The sequence below is a fragment of the Leptonychotes weddellii genome, chromosome X, assembly GCF_054177405.1.
Source record: "Leptonychotes weddellii isolate Sample4059 chromosome X, ASM5417740v2, whole genome shotgun sequence".
NCBI classification, from domain to species: Eukaryota; Metazoa; Chordata; class Mammalia; order Carnivora; family Phocidae; genus Leptonychotes; species Leptonychotes weddellii.
The window spans coordinates 101,240,213-101,248,211 of NC_138385.1; the positions used below are offsets into that span (position 1 = coordinate 101,240,213).

General features: G+C 53.6%; 1 protein-coding gene across 4 annotated transcripts in view; it reads right to left on the reverse strand.

The window, feature by feature from the left end:
- TBL1X (transducin beta like 1 X-linked) overlaps positions 1–6,098 on the reverse strand; it is a 208,543-nt gene extending 202,445 nt beyond the window's left edge. For 2 of the 4 annotated variants that reach the window (XM_081809200.1, XM_081809202.1), the window contains exon 1: positions 4,306–4,460. The gene's annotated coding sequence lies outside the window, so the exon portion shown is untranslated. Of the gene's footprint in view, positions 1–4,305; positions 4,462–6,077 lie in introns of those variants that run through there. The other 2 variants (XM_081809201.1, XM_081809203.1) reach the window with 2 other exon arrangements.
- Positions 6,099–7,999: the final 1,901 nt, after the last annotated feature.

Below are 7,999 nucleotides of genomic sequence, written 5' to 3' on the forward strand. Positions count from 1 at the left end.
GATTAACAGCTTATTGGATGTAGCACATTATTTTCTTTTTAAGGGGGGGGGGGCAAATGCCAGGTATCGGGAAACCACAGCAGAGACAGCATCATGCCAGGCACAGAGCATCTGTGATTGTCATCTAGGCTGGGCATTGGGCCTGGCAGAGCCCCGTGGGCCCCAGCGGAGAGCAGGCAAGGGGCAGCCCCAGGTATGAGCCAAGCTGGCTGAGCTGGTCGCCACCCCAACAGGTAACCGAGAATCTCAAATCCTGGCTCTTGAGGACCTCCGTGAGCTGGCTTTTCTGGGTCTGGCCTCCCTAGGCAGAGACCCCTCTCCCACCTCTGGAAGACAATCAGGGACATCCCTGGTATTTAATAAGTACTTTCAACCAAACTCGGACAGGTCACACCAAAGCTGTGAGGAAGCAACAGAGAGTGAGGACAAAGGGCAGAAAGGTGATCTGGGAGGTCACCTCTCTGAGAGACACGAAATTGGGTACCCCCCCAACCTCGTTTACAAATAAAATTTCTCAGCCACTACTATAAAAAATACAAAGAACTGTGAAAAGGGCACATCAACTAAGTAATAAAAATAACATCCTGACTCAGGGACCTGGCATACAGGAAAAGGCTACAGCACTCAGCCATTAAAAAAAAAAAAAAAATACTTCGACGATTGTGAAATGTCACTTTGTTGGAAAGAGTCCCTATGAGCCTTAGGGAAGGTTCTGACCTCCAGAGACGGAAACTCAGAACTCAAGACTTAAACTTCAAGGGGTGGGGGGTGCTGAAAGCCTGTGGTATCCACAGCAAGCAAGGGCTAAAACACATTACACACAACCACGCCTGCAATCACCCACTCAGGGCCTCACCGAGGTTGACAACCTGGACTCCCGAACAGCCCAGGGGATGCTCACCACAATCTGCTTAGGTGGGCATCTTGGAGACTGGCTGACGGCTATGCCTTTTTCCACATGGGGAAATCGATGCAGACGTGCTTCCTGCCTCCCCCAAGGTTAAATACTCAGGGACAGACTCTGGCTTGGAGTCCTAGTTTTCTAATCCAAAACTGATCAAAGCACCCCAATACAAAACTATAGCTCTCAACTGCAGGTTAAGAATCCATTCACTGGGGGAGGGCTGGCTCAGTCAGTAGAGCATGCGACTCTTGATCTCAGGGTCATGAGTTCAAGGCCCACATGATGAGTTCAAGGTCCACATGGGGCAGGGATCCTACTTTAAAAAAAAAAAAAAAAAAGGGTCCATTCTCTGAAATCACTTTCCTGGGTCAATCACTAGCGGAAATGGGTCTTTTTTTTTTTAAGTTTACTTGTGAATTATTTCAAACTTTTATAGCTTCTCCCTCCCCCCCAACAAAAAGTACACTACCTTATTTTATTAATATTTCATTGCAGTAACTACAGAGTAGCACCCTCTAACAGAACTTTCTGTGTATGCCTTGCTCATATGGTGGCCACTACTAACAGGCACCTACTGAGTACGTGAATTATGGCTCCAGGGACTGAAAAAACAGAATTGTTAATTTTAGGGCGTTTTAATTAATTTGAATCTCAGTGCTCACATGTGGCCACTGGTTACCATAGTGGACAATGAAGCTATAAGAGCAATTCCTCCACTGCGGTCAAAGTCTCTTCATTCCGTGGAGCTACATCTGTATCTCTACGCAGATTTCAATGTGGATTCATTCATCAACATCTGTATCTATACACAGATTTCAACATAGACTCTCATTCGTCAACATGCGTATGTAATATGAAGAGCTTTAGCTGTCCAAACATGAAAACTCATGCTAGGGAGACATGAAAACAGGAACATCAAGCTTAAGAGCTGGGCTTCAGGAATCAGACAATCCTCCGTCCACTATGTACTAGCAAGTCAGTGTTCTCTGCAGCAGAATGGAAATAATAATTGGTAGGCACAGGGCATTAAGTGCACGGTTTTCAAATAACGTAAACAGGGGGCGCCTGAGTGGCTCCGTCCTTAAGCATCTGCCTTCGGCTCAGATCATGATCTCAGAGTGCTGGGATCGAGACCCGCATCATCGGCCTCCAGACCCGCATCATCGGGCTCCCTGCTAGGCGGGAAGCCTGCCTCTCCCTCTCCCACTCCCCCTGCTTGTATTCCCTCTCTTGCTGTGTCTCTGTCAAATAAATAAATAAAATCTTAAAAAAAAAAAAGTAAAGACAATTATTTGATTTGCACAATGGCACAACTAAAATTTATAGGCAGCTTTGCAGTTTTCAGAAAACTTACACATTCTTTCTGTCCTCACAATACAGAGTACCATGATTTCAATTCTCCTTTTTTATTTTTACACATTTAAGAAACGACGCTCAGAAAAGCTGCAGGCCTTCAAGGTCAGCAGGGTGGGCCCTTTCACTAGTTCAGGCCAAATGCGGACAAAGGCTGGGTTTCTAGCCAAGCATTATGTGTCAAGACAGTTGGATTCAAGGGCTCTGTCCACCTCTTTGCAGGCTCTAGAACCACTGAACCCCTCCTAACAGTCCATTCAGGGAAACTCCTGATGCCATCACCCAGATGAGGAGCCTAAAACTCCCACAGGTGACGGTGAGATTAAGACCAACCAGGACATCACATCTGCACCGTCCCTACTCACCCCATTAAAACATTCAGGAAGGGTGAGGAAATGGGGGTGTGGAAAACTCGCGGACTGATTAAGCTCTGTATACAAGCAAAAACAAAAACCAACCCCGGAGGATCCAGTAATACTTGCCGCGCAGTGCACACCACCAACTAAAACACCTAAAAATCTCAATTTTTGTCCCACAGGTGTGCGTTCACTTAAGGACTAGAATCCCCTTAAGGGCCATTTTAATAAGCGGGGTCAAGTGATGAACTCCATCCTTTATCCCTGGATTAGTTACCCAGCTGGGTGGTTTTCCACTAGAATCTGCAGCCCATTTGAAACACTAAGATCCTTTGGGGAAAAAAGTATCATCTTAACGTCTTCATTGTGCCATACTCAACATTCTTGCCCCCCACCCCCATCGCCTCTTTTCTAGGAGTAACTAGTTGTAAACTTTTTATAAAATCGGCAAGAGTCATTTGCTACCCGGAAGCCACCACTTGGGACCTTCGCAGGGCTCTCCCTTGACCCCCTCCCATCTGGAGTTCCGCCCCTCCCCTTCCAGGTTAAACCAGGGACTCAGGCGGCGCATCAGCAGAGAAAAACATCCAGAAGTCGGGTCAAGCCACATGTGACTGTACAAACCAGAAACGGTTGCAGAGGCAATAGGAGGTGGGTTTCGGTTTCTTTGGGGGTTCTGCTCCACATCATCACCGACTTGGGGGGTATTAAAAAAAAACCACCTCCAACTCGAACTTTGTGGAATTTCCAACGCAGTTGGCTCGGAGAATGCCAGGCCGTGCAGCGAGCCGGGGCGAGGCCTGACCGCGCGCTCGGGCAACGCACGTGAAGTCCAGGCCCTACCCCAGCGCGGGCGGGCCTCTAGCGACCCCCAATTGTCATATGCCAGGCGGTCACCGACACGCGAAGGCGCACCCCCACGCCGTTCCGAGCATCGCCGCCCCCCACCCCCCGTAGGGATGGTCCCCCAGGGAAGCACAGCCCAGGACACCGATCTGGGGGCACCCCTCCCCCGAGCCCCAGGAGCCCAAGAGCAACAGGTCTGCACCCTCTCCAGGCCGCACTCTGCAGACCCCGCCTCACCAGGTGCGCCCCCACCACACACACACACGCATGTCGCCCTCAGCCAGGTCCCCTCGCTCGGGCCGGGGAGCTCCGGACTTCCTTGACAGTTTCTGCGTCTCGGAAACTCAGCAGCCGCCGGGCCCGCGTCGCCTCGCCCGCCACTCACTCTACTGCGCGCCGCCGCGCTTCCAGCCGGTCCCGGGCGGGCTGGCCGGCGCCCGGGGATGAATGGGGCGCCCCTCCCCCACGGGGGGGGGAATCCCGCGGCGGCGCAGGTTCGCCCGGCCAGCCCCAGAATCAGCAGACAAAAGGGACAGACCGAGCGCTTCCCCAAACTTACCGGCCGCCTCCCCCTCCCCAGGACAAAGGCCCCCCCCCCAACCTCCGCCCGCCCCCGACGCGCCGGCACTTTGGGGAGCGGCCACCTCGGGGTATTGTTCAGCCTGCAGGGAGCGCGCCGCACCCCAGCCCGAGCCCCGGGGACAGTTGGGGACCTGCCCCTCCAGAGCCCCGGCGGCGGGCGGAGCGTGCGGGCGCCCCGAACCGCCCGCCAGCACCCCCCCACCCCCGCCGGAGAAGTTTGCGCCCCCTGCCCCGCGCCCGGCCGGCTGAGCCCCGCGCACTCACCTCGCCGCCAGCAGCGCAACTTGTGGCGGCGCCGCCGCGCGCCGAGCCTCCCTGCCGCCGGCCGTCGCCGAGCCCGGGCCGTGCCGCGGCCGACGAGGGCCCGGCGCCCTGGAGCAGCCGCGCGCCGCCCCCGGGCCGCCCCCGCCCCGCCGCCGCGAGTCCCGGAGAGGCGCGGGCGCTGGAAAGTTTCGGGTGCCGAATGGCGGCCGAGGGCGCTGCGGCGGCGGCGGGGCGGGGGCGCTGGCGGCTCCTCGCTCCCGAGAGCGGAGAGTGGGGGGGGGCTGGGGCGGGAGCGGCGGCGGTGGTGGCGGCGGCGGCGGCGGGAGAGGGCGGGACGGCGGGAGGGACCGGCACGGGCAGTGACCTCCGGGTTGGTGGGGGGTGGGGGGGCGAGCGGCCGCCAGCGCGCTGGCCCCGGCCGGGAGGACTTCCAGGGGGGCCGCCGCCGCCCGGGCCGGCCCCTCCCCCCACAGCCGGGAGGAAGCTCGCCCCAACCCCCAACCCGTCCCCTCCCCCATGCCCAGGGGGAGGGGAACCCGAGTCCATTCGGCCCCGCCCCTGCGCCCTGGGGGGGGCCGCGTCCCAAACCTGCCCCTCCCCCACGGCCGGGGGAGGGGACTCTAGGCCCGCCCCTCCCCCACGGCGAAGGGGGGGCTAGAGTCCGCACCCCCCACGGCCTCTGGGCAGGCCCCGCGTCCCAATCCGGCCTCTACCCCCACGGTGGGGGCACCTGCGACCCTACGCAGCTCTTCACCCCGCGCTCTCCCCTCGCCCCCACGCCTAGCGTGGGTGAGGGGAACTCGGGCCTCTCCCTTTCGCCGTGGCCTCCAGGAGGATGAAGGAAACACGGGCCTACCCCCACGCAGTCCTATTCCCAAACCCTGCCTCGCCCCCCAGCCAAGAGGGGACAGGAACCCGGGCCACCACCCCCGCGGTTTCCAGGGGGGGAGGGGAACCCGAGCTACTGCTAGTGTTACCCTCCCCACCTCAAAAAAGCTGCTCAGCTGCCTTAACACCCCTCTGCAAGCTGCCCGAGGGTGCATCTCTCTCAAAATGGGCGGCTTAGAGGCCGCCCCAAAGGCCTCTTCCCCCTCCCAAAAAAGTGGGGACTCAGGCGGAGCCTCGACCTTTGCAAAACACCTCCCGGAAAAAGCCAGAAATGCTTGGGGAGAAACAAACTCACACACAAAAGTGGAGGCCAGGAGCTTGGTTGAGGGGGGGCGGAGGGGGCCTCTGGAGTTGGGGGTACCTGGGACCTCGGGCCTCCTCACTCCCGACCTCCACCCCACCCCACCCACAGGCTTTGCAAAGGGTTTTCTGTTGCAATGGCTTATTCGGCCCAGCCCTAGCGCACCAAAGTCCCCAGAGCTTCCTCCTCCCCTCCAGTTTGGAGACCCCTGCCTACCACTCTCGGCCTTAATTCAATTAAACAGATACCGCGCCCACCACCCAGCACTTTAGCATCTGCTTTGTTGAATATGTTAAGATAACTTTGCCCCTCCCTTTGGTGTATAATGAGCTTTGCGCTCAGAGCCCAGTAAACTCAGCATTTTAAACTGTAACCTCACTTGCTCCTTTCTGGGACACTGGGCCATTTGTTGTTCAGGTTGTTGGGGGGGAGGGGCCCGAGGTGAGTTTTTAAGGGGCTGGTCCTCCATCAAAAAGGCGGACCTAAAAATTACTCTGCCAAATATTGCTGTAAAACGTCAATGATGTAAAACGACTGTTGCTACACCATTATTAGAGCACATCAATAAAAAATACACACTTACACAGTCTCCATAATTGTGAATCAGCAGGATAGATAGTGTCTTATTATGTATCAGTTGCCATTCAAGGCCCACCAAAAGGACGTGGGGGGGGCCTTCCCTTGAGCCTGCCCTTCGTTGCTCCCCGGTTCCCTGGGCTTGTGCGGACTGATGCTGAGGTATTACATGCAATAGAAAAACCCAGGGTGCAATTGAAAGCCCGAGCAAGCTCATGATGCAACCTTGCCCGGGTTACACGTGCTTCCCTTCCCCCACCGCCTGCTGGTGGGAGCGCTGCGTTTTTTCCGCCTGTAGGGTCACATTGTGGTTGATTGATTCTCCTTTCGCCTTGCTCAGTCATTCAGATTTGGAAAGTAAATAACAAGTTGACATCATTACAGCTCTCGGCTTTACGGGGACGCGGCCCTCGGCTACCGCACACTTCCGAGTAGCTGCGCAGCAAAACTGGCCCTCTGGCTTGCCGGCCCTGCCTGTCGTTAGCTGCTTGGAAATTCCGAGCTGAACTTGGTGAAAAGACCTCTTTGTATGTTTTGATTACTTGGCAGGTGCCGATCATTTAAAGTATAGGAAAGTGGTGGAAATCCTCACTCCAAACTATGACCGCTGTGACCAATTTTTGCAGCTGGTCTTCGGTTACTTACGTTGCGAATGAGCTCAGAATCCATCATGTCTCTTTGGTAATGTCCCTACAATCCCAAAGGTCTTCTTGCAAGTAAGGAACGTAGCTTACCCTAGGACCCCTAGGGGACTTAGTAAGACCCCAGTCAGGAAAATAGACCGCCTACGTTTATCATGATATCACTGAAATTCCTCTTTCTGAAATGCTAGATGGGTGGTAGGAAGGGGGTAAATTAGACTATTTTATCTCATGTGTTTTGCAGATTTCTCAAATGTGTGTCCTGTCAGGTGGGAGAAAACAAGGAAAACAGGAAATAGAGCAGGAAAGGAGCACCGTGAAAAAAGTAAAAGTTAATATGGGGAGTGTGAGCAGCAATGATTTCCGCTGGTATCCACGACACAAGATCTACATGCCAAACAATTGTTTGGTTGCTGACTGGATGGAGCTGACAAGAGTCTGCTTGCAACAAATGCTATCAGTATTTCCCCCTAAACAGTAGCCAAAATTTTAATTAAAAGTCAGGAGGAGCCCACGCAAATATACTCAACTAATTTGAGGAAAGGAGCAAAGGGATTTTAATGGAGAAGGAATATCCTTTTTAACAAATGGTTCTAGAACAATTGGACTTCCATATGCAAAAAATAAGAATCTAGCTATAGACCTTATGCTTTTCACAAAAACTGACTCAAAATGAATCATAGGTCTACATGTAAAAGGAAAAACTATAAAACATCTACAAGGTAACATAGAAAATCTAAATGACCTCAGGTTTAGCAGTGAGTTTTTAGATAACAACACCCAAAGCACGATCCATTAAAGAAAAAAAAAAACTGTTAAGTTGAACTTCATCAAAATTAAAAACATCTGCTCTGCAAAAGACACCATTAAGAGAATGAAAGATAAGCCACAGACTTGGAGAAGATATTTGCAAAATCCATATCTGATAAAGGATTGTATCTAAAATAATACAAAGAACTTTTAAAACTCAAGAAAACAACCTAATTTAAAAATGGGCAAAAGATCTGGAAATATCTCAGCAAAGAGATAAACAAATGGCAAATAAGCATATGAAAAGATGCTGAACATCATTTATCACTAGGAAATTGCACATTAAAACAAAATACCAGCGGGGCGCCTGGGTGGCTCAGTTGTTGGGCGTCTGCCTTTGGCTCAGGTCATGATCCCAGAGTCCTGGGATCGAGTCCCATATCGGGCTCCCTGCTCAGCGGGGAGTCTGCTTCTCCCTCTCCCTCTGCCTGCTACTCTGCCTACTTGTGCTCTCCCTCTCAGTCAAATGAATAAAATC